This window comes from Phascolarctos cinereus, unplaced genomic scaffold, assembly GCF_003287225.1.
Source record: "Phascolarctos cinereus isolate Bilbo 61053 unplaced genomic scaffold, phaCin_HiC Scaffold_5;HRSCAF=322, whole genome shotgun sequence".
Lineage (NCBI taxonomy): Eukaryota > Metazoa > Chordata > Mammalia > Diprotodontia > Phascolarctidae > Phascolarctos > Phascolarctos cinereus.
Genome location: NW_027555958.1, coordinates 314042490 through 314057001, shown reverse-complemented (window position 1 = coordinate 314057001; position 14512 = coordinate 314042490). Strand labels below are relative to the sequence as shown.

General features: G+C 42.0%; 1 protein-coding gene across 9 annotated transcripts in view; it reads right to left on the bottom strand.

Moving 5' to 3' along the window:
* Positions 1-14512, bottom strand: part of MSI2 (musashi RNA binding protein 2) — a 539650-nt gene that overhangs the window by 276111 nt on the left and 249027 nt on the right. The window lies entirely within an intron of this gene.

The window sequence follows — 14512 nt, the reverse complement described above, 5'->3', positions numbered from 1 at the left end:
TATAGAGCAACTAAAAGGAGTATTTGTTAATGGAAAGGAGGAATTAGCTGCAAGATGAAAATAACTAGACCCTTAAGTTCAATGATCTTTGGAGTTCCTATGTCAAGTCAACTTAACTCATAATAAAGAAAAACAGCTACTCTAGGTGAATCTCACAAAGACTCATCTTTTCCCTCTATCTTCTCCCAAGGGGCCTGGATGCTGCTTGGTGGAACAGGGCCAATACTACCAACACTGAAGTCTGCTCCTTGGTGTGGGGTCTAGGGAGTTGACTCACCTCAAGGAGCAACAAACATATATATCTTCATCATCCCAAGACACTGCAACTAGATGCTGGACTGTCCCTGCTGGCCTCCAATGGAGCCTAAGAAAGCTCTTTGCTATAGAAATGGCTTGTTTGCAATATGGGTCATCGCAAGCTCTGTGCTAAAAGAACGTCACCAGTCCTCATTTGCAAAATTCCAGTAAAGTCATCTGATCATGCATGTAAAATCATTATCAGACCAAGTGTGGTAATAATACCACCTTAAAACCACCTTTGAATGCTCCTTCAAGAAAAACCATCTGTATCTATAAGCATTTGGACTCACATCAACAGAGGTGATTCCTAGAGTGAGATTCACCCCAAGAGGATAACAGGATAGTCATGAGAGGCAGAATTAGTGTAGCTGGAAATGGAGAATTCAGGTTCCAATTCCTGCTCTGCTATTTCCATGTGACCTTGGGCAATTTACTTCCAGCTTTCCAAGCCTCAGTTTCCTCATCTGTAAAATATTAGATTCCACCATATCCTTTCAGCCCTATATCTGTGATTATAGGTTAATAGATATGACATTGGCAGGGGACCTAAAAGCCATCAAGTCCAGTCTTCTCATTTGACAAATGAAGAAACTGAGGCTGAGGGAGGTGGGATGACTTAATCCTTTCATCCTAGCTTACGTGCTGATGTCACTTGTTCAACCTCATTGGTTGGAAATCTGTCCCACTGTCCACTTATAACTGTTACTTCCTGGTTATCAATTCTTCCCCCATACTAGGCTAGGAGGAAATGTATAGTTGTCTTCCTACAAAATCAGGTGAGGGCATCCATGCCCTCAACCACACAGATGTTGACAGTAAGTTGCAAATGGATGAACTTACATTTCTGTCAGTTCAAGAAAAGAAACACAAATGGAAACATGGGCTATAGTATGAAGATTCAGCGGATTATTGATTCAGAGCCAGAAGGGACCTCAGAGCTCATCCAGTCCAACCCCTCATTTTACAGATGGGGAAACTGAAGCCCAAAGCGGTGGCATGGTTTACCCAGGATCACACCTTCAAAATGACAGAAGGTTTGAAGTGCCCACGAAGAAGGGTACTGTGTAACCCCCCCCCCCAAACAGGGCTGAGATTCTTTTTTCCTAGCAATGCCCCAAGGGATTTTCCCCCTCTAGGGAAGTCCCATGAAGGAGAAAAGGGTTGGAAATGAGTCTTCTGTGCTCAGATAACTCCTGCTGGAAAAATGACCCTGTCCCTTTTCAGCTGGAACCCTGTTTTCATTTCACTACTCTTTGCCCACCTCCTGCCTCTTCCCAAGAATGAGCTGAGATTAATTCCTTCAGAGGGAAGGATTCACATTGGTAACTCTGGAGCGCAGAAGGCTTTTTTTAACCTTAGCTTTCAAGGTCTCTTTGCAGCTCTACTTTGGAGGTGCTCAGGGTAAAAGATATCATATAATAATTATAACAATAATGATAGCTAACATTTCAACAGCTAATGGAAAGTGAGTGGATTGGACTAAATGATTTAATACTTCTTTCTAACTCTAACTTTGTAGGAGTCTTAAAGAGTGTAGGGGTAAGACTGTAGCTATTATTCAATATAGTATGTAGACTAGCCAAGCTGGAGTAGAGGATAAATATTGGAGAGAAGGGGGATTGTGGTAGATTGTGGCTGTGTTGTAGGGTGCTTGAAGTCTAGGCTAAGGATTAGGGGTTAACTTCTACAAACACTAGGGAGACACTGAAGGTTTCTGAGTAGGGAAGTAGCATGATAAAATTAGAGCTTTGGGGACACTTATTTGTTAGTCATTAGAACAGAGAGAAGTCAGGTGCAGGAAGCCCAGCTAGGAGACTATCATAATGATAATACAATTGAGGCCACTAGGTGGTGCTGTGGCCAGAGCACAGGACCTAGCTGCAGAAAGACAGGATTTCAAATCCAGCCTCAGATACTTATTAGTTGTATAACCCTGGGCCAGTCACTTAACCGCTCTCAGCCTCAGTTTCCACATCTGTAAAGTGGGGATGATAATGGCACATACCTCCCAGGAGTACTGTGAGGATAAAATAAGATCATGTAAAATGCTTTGCAAACCGTAAAGGGCTATATAAATGCTAATTATTATTATTACTGTTAATGGATCATGAATAGAATGAGGTAATAATAGGTGATAAAGGCCTTAATTAGGGGTTAGTCACTGTGTATATGAGAGTGGAGCGTGAGAGATGAAAGAGAAGGTGACAATTTTACCAGACTGTTGATTTAATCCCCTGAAATCATCAAGCGTTTTCAGAACTTCTGGATATTAACCCCAGACTTCCATTATTATTCCCACCCATTCTGACCAAATCTCAACCTGGAGCGAGAGAGAGTGAGAGAGAGAGAGAGAGAAGAGAGAGAGAGAGAGAGAGAGAGAGAGAGAGAGAGACAGACAGACAGACAGACAGACAGACAGACAGACAGACAGACAGACAGACAATATTGTTTGGAGCCCATGACCCAGTCAGTTTTTCTTATGACAAGTCAATGTTTCTCAAGGGTATGAAATGGACCTGGATCCTTAATTAGAAAAGCCTTTGGTGATCATTTAGTCCAGAGGCTCTTAACCTAGGGTCTGTGCAGTTGGTTTTTCTTTCTTAAATATTTGATAACTGCATTTTAACTGTGTGTTCCTCAGCAATCCTCTGTATTTTATTTTATGCATTTAAGAACAGCATTCTGAGAAGGAAACCACAGACTTCATCAAGATTGCCAAAGGGGTTCTCCACACAAAAGGAGCTAATCCAATTGCCTCATTGTAGAGTTTGAGTCCAAGGTACCCAATGAAAGAGAGCAAAGAGGAATTTTTTTTTTAAGGCAGTGCTCTGGTACTGTTGACGGCCCCAAAGCCTGAGCATAAATACAAGTCCTAATTTTTATAAAGGGAAGAGAATGAAACTCATTTCCTAAAGTGGCAGATATGATGTATTCACTTTCTAATATGTCAGAATTAAAAGCTCTCTCCTTTTAATTCTGCTGCAGATGTAATAGGGTGATAACTTAAAGAACAGCTGGTGAGGTAAATGTCCAGTTTAAAATAAAAGGTTTGGGCAGCGGTGAGGCAAGGAAAAGGAAAGTGAATTGCCCTCCAAAAGGCTTTAATACATTACAGACAATAAAAATAGCCTCTGATGTTTTAGAGCGGCAAAATTAGACTCTCACAATTATGTTTTAATTGATTCCTATGAGTTCCTTTACCCTAAATGACTTATGTTTGGATAGAACAGGAATGGAAGAAAGGGATGGAAGCTGTGGTTCAGAACTAGGGTGGGGAGATGAGCTTTCCTGAAGGCATCTCACTTAGGGGGTTCTCAGATAGCACTTGCAGGCTTTCTCAGCAGGTAGGAGCTTGGCACTTATGAAGCATGACTTTTCCTTTCTCCATCCCTTCCTTCCTTCCTCTCTCTCTTTTCTTCCTTCATCCTTTCATCCCTTCCTTCCTTCCTTCCTTCCTTCCTTCCTTCCTTCCTTCCTTCCTTCCTCTCTTTTCTTCCTTCCTCTCTCCCTCTCTCCCTCCCTTTTCTTCCTCCCTCCCTCCTTTCCTTTCTTCCTTACCAAACCTATGACTTCATTGGCACCAGAATCCCTGATAAAAAAACTCCTTCTAGAAGAACTGCCACATGATTTGCAATTACAGCCTTAGAGAGAGTTTCCTCGGCATCAATCACACTGTCTCACTGATCAATTAGCAAGAATAGTCAAAATAGGAAGCTACCACAGAATGAGCTGAAATGAGCATCTCCCCTGCTCTTCCCTCTTCAAATTATGGTGTACTCTATACTAGGGCAGGTGGATAGAGAACAAGGCCTAGAGTTAGAAAGACCTGAGTTCAAATCCAGCCTTCAAAGTGATCCTGGGCAAGTCACTTAACCTTGTTTGCCTCAGTTTCCTCATCTGTAAAATGACCTGTAAAAGGAAATGGCACACCACTCCAGTGTCTTTGCCAAGAAAACTCCAAATGAGGTCATGAAGAACTGGACACTACTGAAATGACTAAACAACAACCAAACACTACTTCCCTTGGGCATAATTTGGGGCACTTGTCCCACTTGTAAAAATTCCTAGTTATGGCTCTGCTGTGACTTCTTTGTGTATTTTCTGACATAAAAGAAACCTTCCCACTGGCATCAGTAGGCATGCTGCCATCCTTACCTAGATATACAACTTTACCTCTAAGCTATCAAGAGTAGAAGAAGGTCCCAAACGTGGAATCTTCTTCTGAGAAGGACAATGGGAACTGAGAGGCCACCTCCACAGAGCATGCTGAGGCAAGATGGTGACACTGGCTGCTTAGCACTGCAGAACACCTGCTAAATCCAGGGGATGTGACAACTCACTTCATTAAGTGAGCAGGAGATCAGCAGGACAGCTCAGCTGTGGGCAGAAAGAAAGTAGATGCTCTCTGTGCATGGGCTCTCATCTCCTGTGCAAAGCAGGACCTTAATTAATTTAATGACCATTTAGCATTTGGTGTTTGGCTAAGGGTTATAGCCTGGGCACATAAGACCAGAGGCACCTAGATGTTGTAGAGGATACAGACCAGGCTGGCAGCCAGGAAGACTTGAGTTTGAATCCTGCCTAGTTGACTCTGAGCAAGTCACAAACTCTCAGTCTCAGTTTCTTCATTTACAAAATAGGCAAATAGTAACACCTACCTCTGAGAGTACAGAGGATCACAGATTTAAAGCTGTAAGGGACCTCACAGGCTCCTAGTCCGGCTCCCTCATTTTATAATGAATCAGAGACAGGATGCTGTCAGAACCCAGGTCCTCTGACACCTCACCAAGCAATAAACTGATTGGATCAATTGACTGTATCCACACCAAGCAATCAATCAATCAGTCAAAGTCATTTAATCCAAGTTAATCCCATCCTGGATAACTTCTCTTCCTATCTCTTTGAATTGTGAGAATCAAATGAGATAATATATGTAAAGTGTTTTGCAAACCTTAAAGTGATTATATAATGTTAGCTATTATCATTGTTATTATGGGAGAAGCTTTGCTTTTCTACTAACTCATCCTTTCCTTAGTATTTCCTGTCATCTGTCTCCCACAGTGCCTTCCTCTTTCCTACTGACCAAACAATCTCAATATGGGGTTAATTTTTTTTTTAAATCAGCACATTGTTTTTATGTATTCATTAAAATTTAAGACGATGAGTCATTGAGTCCTGTAATTTTTCTGCGGCTGAGACAGGGCAGTTATGGGGCTCGCTAATTATGACTGAACAGCTGTCAGAGATGACCTTGCCATCAGCTGGGGAAATGGACAAACCGCTGTCCATCACCCAAGACTGGAGGGAGGGTCGAGTTGTTTTTCATTGGCTTGGCCCATGTATTTAAAGGTGCCTGAGGGTCAGTTGCACTGAATTGATTAAAGGGCATTTTAGGGGCAGGGATACCTACTGAATGTCGATCTGTTCCTATCCTTCATGGAGTGGTAGGATGGAAAATTCACCTGACCTAATACTTCTGAGGAAGTGGGGCATCCCTAGGAAGTGAGATCTCCAGACCCTGCCACCAGTCAACAGGACCCAGCATTCAAGCTTAATTCCCTCAAGGAAAAGAGACACTCCCTCCAGGTCTGAGTGTGAGTATTATGCTGCTGTTTGACTGCTAGCTTTTGACATTCTGCTAGAAGAAGCTTCAAGCAATAAGCATTTATTAAGTGCCTACTATGTGCTAAGCACTGTATTCTCGGTGTCTGGAGAGATTAGTAGATTTGTGGATCTCAGACAAATTAGTAAATAAAATGTTTTTGGGTTCCAAGAAATCAAAATGTTTAAACAAACAGAGACAGTCTAAGATATCTCTCTCTAGTGGTTTAGCCAAAAAGGTGTCAAAGAGATGCATTCTGTAGGAGAAGAAGCCCTGCCTTGAGCATATACAGTTAGAGAAATAGAGATACAGAAAGGGAGGACGAGGAGACAGAGGGCCTGAGTGCTGGACCAGTCACCTACTCGCCCTCTCCCCACTCCTAGTCCCAGGATTAAAGCAGAATCATTTTTGGAAAAGTATTAAAATGATCCCAGCTTACTAAAATGGAACTCTTTAAAATGTCATGTTGATTTTCTACGAGAGGGGTTTATTCCAAGAGCTGGGAAACCATGAATGATTCTAGTTTATGTTACATAACTACACTAAAAATAAACCATAGTTTTGCCCCACACATTAAAATGGGAGGGGAAGGCATTAAGTAGTTAGAGGCACACTGCTCAAACTCTTCCAAGCTGTTAAAAATAGGTAAGAATTCTCCTAAATGGCATAGTGAAACAGCCAGCTGCAAACGTGGGGTTGAACTGAGCTGGTGACGACTGGATGCTGCTGCTATAGCTACCCAGAGCAAACAACTCCATCCAGTCGGCAGGTGCCCAGCAACAGCAGGGCAGTCACAACCGACAGGGAAGGGAATTCTTAAAATTATCTATCACAGGCCCACACCATGCTCCCTCTGCCAACTCCAAAGCCAGGCTGGAGAGCCTTGTCACAAAAGCAATTCCCAGCCCAATTACTTTCTCATGTTATATGCCTGACCTGCTTTGGGTTCTAAGAGGCACTGATTGTCACTTGCCCTTCCCAGAGTAGAGGACTCAGTGCCTGAAAATGGTGGGGTACAATGAGGCAGGGTCCCTGCTCCAATGTTAGCAGACAGAGGGATTGAGAAATGTTACAAGTAAACAGAGCAGCATGCAGAGGATTATTTCCCAGGTCTGATGTGTATTTAGGAGGTAGGAGAGGGGAAGAGAAAGAATTAGCATTAAACACACACACACACACACACACACACTCACTCATGACCTTATTTGTTTTTTATAGTTGATTTTTTTTATTATCAGTGTTTAAGTATGAATGCAAGAAAATTAAATTACAATTATTCAGTCTTCTCTATTTTTTTAAAAAGGCAATATTAACCTTTAATCATATACCTTTCTTTAAACAAAGAGAAAAATGATTAAGAATCAAGTTGCAAATACTATCCCAAAGCAGAAAGTTTACTTCTAGCCCTGTTGATTTGATAATGGAGTCAAGGCAGAAGCAAACCACAGTAGCCAGCCTGGTTTGCAATGTGGATTGTAATAAAAGAAACAGCTTAACATGAAGCTCCTGCCCAGTGGAAAAAGAACTGGATTTGGAGTCAGGGCACCTGGGTTCAAACCTTGCCTCAGTAACTTACTAGTTGTGTGATCCTGGGCAAGTCCTTAAAACTCTGTGGGCCTCAGTTTCCTCATTTGTAAAATGACAGGGTTGGATTAAAAGTCCTCTGTGGTTCCTTCCAGTTCTAAACCTATGACTCACCTCCCAATTCCCATTACCCATTTCCCCCGACCCAGTTTCAAATTCCAATGTACCCAGGGGGTGCTCATCACCTAGGGAATAGCTAAACAAATTATGGTATATGAATGGAATGGAATATGGTTGTGCCATTAAAAAAATGAGGGAAAAGATGGTTTCAGAGAAACCTAGGAAGACTTGTATGACCTGATGCAGACTGAAGTGAGCAGAATCAGAAGGACAGTTTATTCAATAATAACATTGTAAAGACAAACAACTTTGAAAGATTTAGGAACTCTGGTCAATGCAATGGCCAACCGTGATCGCAGAGACCCAAACTACGCTACCTGCTTTCTGACAGAGAGGTAAGAAGGAAGGGAATAAGCACTTACATAGCCCCTACTATGTGTCAGGCACTGTGCTAAACATTTTTTACAAAATCTTATTTGATCCTCTCAATAACCCTAGGAAGTAGGTGATTATTATTATCTTCATTTTTACAGTAGAGGAAACTGAGGTAAATAGGTTAAATCACACAACTAATAAGTGTCTCAGACTAGGTTTGAACTCAGGTCTTCCTGACTCTAGGCCCACTGTTCTACCAGCTGCCTCAGGTGAGAGATTCAGGGTGTAGGAGACAAGTATTTTGGGGGCATGGCCAGTGAAGGAATTTGTTTTGCTGGCCTATGCATATTTTTATAAAGGTTTTGTTTTGTTTCTATTTTCTTTGGGGAAGGAAGAGAAAATAGATTTCTACTCATTTAAAAAAAATAACTAATATTAAGTTATTTAAAAAGATGGGATCAAGGTCTCTTAGAGCAGTGTCCTACACAGTTATGGGGAAAGCCAGATATAGGTATTGATATCAATATTGATATACATACAGATACAGACAGACACACACACACACACACACACACACACACACAATACACACATATATATATATATATATATATATATATATATGTTAGCTGCATGATAGTGGGGGAACTCCATTTATCATGGCCAACTCTGAGATCATCTGACCCCCTCATTTTATTAATAGGAAACCAAAGTCCAGAAAAATCCCTGAGGCTGTCTTCTGTATACATTTTGCATGAATTCTATTCTAAAAGCCTGAAAAAGGACTAAAATATCCTTCATCTTAATTTAAATATTACCTCCCACCAAAAAAAAAAATCAGCCCAAAAAGATGAAACAAAGGCCAATTTCCCAGGGGCATGGCAGTTAAAACTACAAATTAAAAATCTGTATCAAGTACAAATAATGCCACAAGATTCCCAGGTCTACTAGGGAGAACGGAGGCCAGGTCAAGCTACAATGCCAATATCGTACAGCCAGAGGCTTTCTTGGAAAAGATACATGAATAGTGCACAGACTGAATGGAAAGAGAGACAGGAAAACTGCATGGTATTGCTCATCGAAAGAAAGAGCTCTGCTGGACTCGATTCATTGTCCTGCTAACACTACTTGACCTGGCTAGTCGAGAGCACCTTGGTAGGTTAGGTAGGTGTACCTAACCTGACTGGAAAGACAAGCAGCATGGGTCAAAGCAAGGAACAGCATTCTAGCTAACACCAGGACTCTCGGGAGAAACATGTGGGGCCCGGAGCACATGTGACTGGAGCAGTGAAGCCAAACATTCACTGACCTGGGGCTCTTGAGGCTCCTACTCATTATTAGTTTACTGGACACTCAGGCATTGTTCTCTAGACATTGGCTAAAGATTAACAACGGTGACTCTGAGAGGCAAGGGTGAACTTGACATATTTAAGTAGGGGCTGGTCCTGGGCACCAGGATTTTTTTCTGATTTTTCCTGGGCATTAATTCTCATATGGGATGCAATTAGCAGAAGAGAGGTAAAAGCCACTCAGCAATCCATTTGGTATCATCTCTAATGTTGGGCTCTGGCTCCTAAAACCCAATCTCTTCCATGAAGCTTTGCCAGAATGATCAGTAGAAGACTAATCATTTTCTGTTCCTTTGCTCTGTCTGGCTAGGACATTCCCACAGCCATTCCCTACCTCCCACAATTCCTAGGCAGCTAGAACACTGGGTCTGGAATCAGGAAGACCTGAGTTCAAATTTGGCTTCAGACACTTAGGATTGTGACCCTGGGCAAGTTGCTTAACCTCTGTTGACCTCAGTTTTCTCACCTTTAAAATGAGGATAATATTTCCTCCCAAGGTTGTTGTGAGGACCAAAAGAGATAATATTTGTATAGCATTTAGCACAGTGCCTGGCACGGAGTAGGCAGGGGCTTAATAAATGCTTGTTTCAGGATCACATGATTTTAGAACTCAAAGGGATATTAGCAGCCACTGAATCCAATCTCCTCTATTTTACAGATAAAAAAAAACTGGGATGCAGAGGATCTCAAGGTAACACAGGTTAAAAAACAAAACAACAACAAAAACAAAAACAAACCAACCAACAACCATGTGTTACATAAGAGGAAATTGAGGCTGAGAGAGAATGTATGTGATTTTCCCAATCACAATTGGTTAACTGCCAGAGGTAGGATCTGAATCCAGGTCTTCCTGCTCCAAATTCAACACTGCCTCTACTGTATCTATCGCACCACCAAGGTGCCTCCATATTATTTATACCTCGATTGGGTTATTTCATTCTGCTGCGTGTATGTCTTTTTCATATCTATCTTAGGGCTAGCTGTTTTAGACTCTACGTTTCCAGGGGGTAGGGATCAGGCAGACCCTTTGTAGAGAAACCTTGTCCTGCATCCAAGGCAGTCAGGCACGGAGTCAAACCTTACAGATAACATTCTTAGAGCACCTTTCCTGGGCCCCTGTCTGAAGCCCTTTTTCCAAGGAGCATGAAGAGATTTCTAGGCGTCATTTTGAGAATCATACCACCACAGGAGAGGAGGGGAAAAGCAACAATATTTTTATTTCACTATTTTGAAAGCTGGGCTGGGGGAGGAGAGGAACAGAGCCCCCCAGGCTGCCCAAGGTCAGGCACCAAACTAGGAATGAAATGCACTCCTCTGAAGCCCGTGGTCTGCCCACCTCCCCACGCAGCCCTATTTCTGAGAGAAAACAAATAGCCAGAGAACAATTCAACAACCCAAATACGCTCCTGCTAAGCTGGTTTCCATTGTCTGCTGTATTGCCCTAGATTCCCAGTTCCTGGTGTCTTTGAAGAACATCTTTGTTTGTTTTGGACCAACTGTATACGGAGACTTAAAAATGAGTGGGAGTGGGGGGGAGAGTGAGGGGTACTGGGTTTGAAGTTGATCTCCTTTCAACTGCTCCAATCTTTTATTCATAACTGCCCCACTAACTACCCAGACAAAGGACAGGGCTGCCTGTTCCCTCCTTCTGCGGTAAATTCTAATGTAAGCCTCTGCCAAGGAAGTGAGATTTCAAAAGAGAAAGAAAGGGAAGCATGCTTAATTTACTGGAGCTGATTTTAGGCTCCCTTCCTTCAAGTCTTGACTTGCGGTCCATGGCTGGTGATCCACAGCCTTCTATGTAATAAATCTTTTTCTTTCATTTTCTTTTTTTTTGGGGGGGGCCTGTTTAGGTGTCATCTACAGAACTGTCTCATAGAAGAATCTTCCTGTTGGCAGAGTTCCCTAGTTAGCCCGAGTCCTGCCCGAGGAAAGGCAATTTAACTATAGAAGAAAGGGAGTGAAAACATAGTCCCCGGACCATGAGAAAACACCAAGAAGAGAGCATGACCATCACAGAGAGGCGCTTTGTCATTCCCATTTCCCAAACTATGCCCAGGAGGCTGCTTCCTGGGTTTTGTCTGGGGCCTCGGCTGGCTTGAGGCTGTTACAAATGAGTCCAATTCCCATATGGGCCACTTAGCTTTGTCGAAACAGAGAAAAACTGTATTGTATGGCCATTGACTACAGCCCCAGCACAGTCCCAGTCAGATATCTTGTGTCAGTCACAAGAGTGAATGGGCAAGAGGGGCTGGGAGCAAGTGGGTCTGGGAAACACAGCCCAAAGCATCTGGCTGATGGAAGGCTGGGTCATCAACTGTGATGGATGGCATATTAATATAATCATCTCTTGGAGGGGGAAGGGAAGATGTTAGTCGTCATCACCATCCATTTATTAATCATTCCCCATTTGTGGTAACGGCTTATTCAGCTCAATCAAAGACATGAGGAAATTCAAACAAACTCTTGGCATGAGCCTCTGATCTAAGCACTTCATGGTACATTCATCTCTTGGTTTAATGGTTTTCTTCTCCTCAAGCCACTCCCTTTGCCTGGAATCTCCCTTTTCTCCTCCATTGAACTTGCCCTATCTTATGGAATTCACTCTCTCCTACCTAAGTCCAACCTCCCAGGCCAAATCAAGCCCATACAGTTTTTGTATGATTACATAACACAGAGCTGCACCCAATTAGGAGGAAAACTGTTACTTTTAAAAATTATTATAATGACACCAACAATGGTATTGGCCTCCCAACCACAGAAGGAGGCTAAGGTTACTCTAAAAACAACAGTTAAAACACTGCATAGCTTGGCCAGCAGGCTAAAAGAAAAGATGCTAAAACAAAGGGATGTCAGGGAATTCATTCTCACAAGTCCATCGACCAAGCCATTTTAGGTACTGATGTATAACAAAATAGAATACATTCAGAGGAGGGGGAGACCAGGCTGGTTGAAGGGACTGGAAATCATGCCATAATCAAACTGGAGTAACTGAGGATGTCTAGCCAGAGAAGGAAAGACTGGGAGGTCATGACTGAGTCTCTTCAAGACAGTGCAAAGGAAGTAAGACACTGAGTCAGAAGCATGGCTCTATGAACTTATTAACTGGCTTTGGAAAGGTGGTTCAACTGGGAACCATTGTCCTCTTATCTGCCAAGTGGAGAACCAGAAAGAATCCCTCCATCCATGACAGAAATGGAGTAGTAGAATACCTGCTTAACAGTATGGAGATGTTCCCCCCAAAACCATAGGACTTATATGTACATGAAACCAGGTAGCCCTAGATTTGGGATGTCCTAGATTGGGGATTTTTCATCTTTTTTAAGTCACAGACTTTTGGCAAGCTAGTAAAGTCTATGAATCCCTTTTCAGAGTCATGTTTGCAAAGGCATAAAATAAAATACATAAACTTACTAAGGAAATCAATTACATTGAAATACAGTTATCAAAGTATTTTTAAAAAAAAGTTCATGTGCTTCCAGTGAAGAATGTTTGAATTCTAGAACCTAAAAGAGATTAGAGTTTCTTTCATTATACTTGGGAACCTTGACAGAGAGAAAACAATGTAGTAGAATGAGGATTGGCCGGACTTCAGACCAGCTACCTGAGGTCTAGACCTGGTTCTGCTACTAACTAGTCTTGTGACCTTGGACAAATTATTTTGTTCTTCAGTGATGGTTTCTCCATCTGTGACACTAAGTAGATGGGCTAAAAGTTAACTAAGGCCCAGTAGTTCACTGGGACACTACAGTCCCCTCCATCATTACAGGACAGTGGACTTTTTTATTCCTTAGTCAAGGGACCAAAAATTCAACTACAGCTGAGAGACTGAGGTACATTCTTCAGAGGCATCTGAGCTGCCACACTCCAGTTTTCCCCATACCATCCTCTTACCTTGTTTTTCAGCCCTTGAAGCTGACATGGCATCCACACAACATGCCTGGCATTTAAAGTCTTGATTCCCACAGAGAAACCTTTAATAAACACTAAATAAGTTTCTATGACTTTAAAAATCCAAAATCCTAGGTTCTTGATTTAATGGAGAGAACAGAGGCATCCTTTGACACTATATCATTATGCTAAGTAATAGACGAGAAGAGTAGAAAGAGAAATACATCAAGAAGATTCAGGTGCTCTGAGCAACTTAGTTATCCAGATAAGAACAGATGAAGACAATTTCAGACAAAGGGTCTGGCTTCTGCTTCCCAAAGCCAACCAATCAGTACAGGAAAAGAAACTGCAATATAAGGTATATACATTAAAGGGCATCAATATATCATGTCTTCTAATTGGTGGCTGATAGATGAGGGTAGCTGACAAAGGTGTCTTTCCTTCATGTGTGATAGATCTGAGTACATGAACACACTCTTCTTTAGGATGAAGAAGAACAGAAATCATCCATGGTCAAGGTCAGAGAGGAAAAAAAGCTGAAACAAAGGTCAGGGAACCCATTCTCACAAGTTCATCGACCAAACCACACACCCCAAAGTTTGCCTAATGGTGCTGGTATATAACAAAATAGAACACATTCAGAGAAGGGAGACCGGGCTGTTGAAGGGACTGGATATCATGCCATATTTGGATTGGAGGAACTGGGAGTTTTTAGGCAGAGAAAGAAAGACTGGGAAGTCACAATCGAGTCTCTTCAAGATCTAGGAGCAAGGGGAAGTTGCAGGAAGGTAGATTTTAGCTCAAAGTAAAGAATAGTTTCATAATGACTAAAGCTATCCCAAAATGGAATGAATTGCCTTGGAAGAGAATGGTTTTTCCTTCACTGAAAGTCTTAAAGTAGAGGAAGGAGAACCATCCATCAGGAATGCTGTAGAAGGAATTACTTTTGAGACACATGTCAGACTAGATGATGTCTAAGGTCTTTTCTGATTCCGAGATTCTGGGTAAAAATAACATAACAAAATTTCTCCCTTCTCTCCCATCTTTTTCATATCCTCCATTGCATCCTCAACACTAAGGACAATTCCTGCCACACAGGAAGTTCGTGATAATTTTCTGGCCTCCTGGCTTCCTTCAAGTCCCAGTTAAAATCCAACTTTCTACAAGAAGTCTTTCCCAATCTCCCTTAATGCTAGTACCTTTCCCCTGTTTGTTACTTCCATTTTATCCTACATACAGCTTGTTTATACATAGTTGTCTGTGTATGGTCTCCCCTGTGAGTTTCTTAAGAGCAGGCATTGTCTTTTGTCTTTGTATTACCGGTATGCCAGTGCTTGGCACATAGTAGGCA